Below are 1,408 nucleotides of genomic sequence, written 5' to 3'. Positions count from 1 at the left end.
GAGCCTCAACGCTCCCTAAACCCAAGGATGGGCAACAAGCTCTTGCCCAAATCACTGCCTCCTGCTTCCCATCCCATCGGAACACACCCTTCCTCTCCCCACTCCCCCAGTCCTGACCTCCCCGGTCAGCTTCTCTAGCAGTTCAGCATATTTTCAATGTGAAATAAATGTTATTTTCTCACATGCCGAGGCCCAATTCATCTTCCTGACAGGGGAAAATCGCAGGGAGAGGGCGAGCAGCGGCAGGCCACTTACTGCTTACACACAGCAAAAGGGATAAGGCTGCTGCTCCCACAAATCCTTCCTTCCTTGTTTAATCAAGCTGAAACACGGCTCATACGGAATTGGGAAGGAATTAAAAAAAAAAAAAGGTGGAAAAAGTTACCTTGTTCTCCTCTCCAGTCCCTTTTGTTCTGTCCAGAGCTATAAAACCCAGTGTGATTTTTATCTTTTCATAAACTTTTATTGAATCTGATGTTGGGAGGGCTGTGGAGTGCCATCCAATTAAACTTCCCCCTAATCCCACTCTTAACTCCGCAGCACCGATGGGAGATTAAGAACTAATAAAGATGACAAATGAGAGGAGATAAATGGGAGCCAAGCAGGAGGATAGAGGGCAGCAGGGCACCAAAAAAAGGGCTTTAATTGTGTAAGCCGTAACCCCAGTAACTCGAGAAATATGGTTTTCATATACTGCCGGGCGATCGGAGCTGGGTAACGCCAATATTAAACACAGCCCTGGCTGCCTCTGGGTCCAGGGCTGCCTGGAGCTGGTGGATGAGGGGCTCACCCCAAAGTGCAGGGGGTCCTTCGCGGTCAACCGGCCTTGCTGCAGCCACACGGCATTTGCAAGGGTCCATGCTCCTCTGCAGAGCACTCACAGAGATGCTCCCTATCCAGAGTTTTTGCTGTGGGCCAGGGGAAAGCCATGGAAAAGCCATGTGGGAAGCCAGGGCACTCTGTGGTGCTGCCGAATTGCCTGACCAGGCTCCAGGAGAGATGGATGGAGGCTGAAGTCCCCAGACAAAGCTATGGTTGTTTGGGATCAGCATCCCTTGGCATGTCACCATGGGTGAGCCCTGCCTGGGCACTCAGACAGCCCTTCCCGTGCCCAGCTCCCAAGGGCATCCCAGCAGGTCCTCTGCTTGCAAGACAACAACAAAAAAAGGGGAAAAATAACTCTGCAGAATAATCCTGGGCCTCAAAACAGCAACAGCCACAAAAACCTCTTTGTTACTACCCACACTCCTGCACCAGAAGGAGCCACACACCATCCCAGTACCCCCCCATACTGGGCCAGCTGGGAGCTCTGGCAGGAGCCCACTCGTGCTGGGAGTGCTTGCCAGGCTGAGCACCCCACTTCCAGCCCCACCATCCTGGTAATTGTGTAAAAAAAAAAATGTGTAAA

This window comes from Eurypyga helias, unplaced genomic scaffold (assembly GCF_000690775.1).
Source record: "Eurypyga helias isolate BGI_N326 unplaced genomic scaffold, ASM69077v1 scaffold8024, whole genome shotgun sequence".
Lineage (NCBI taxonomy): Eukaryota > Metazoa > Chordata > Aves > Eurypygiformes > Eurypygidae > Eurypyga > Eurypyga helias.
This window is presented reverse-complemented; position numbering follows the sequence as displayed.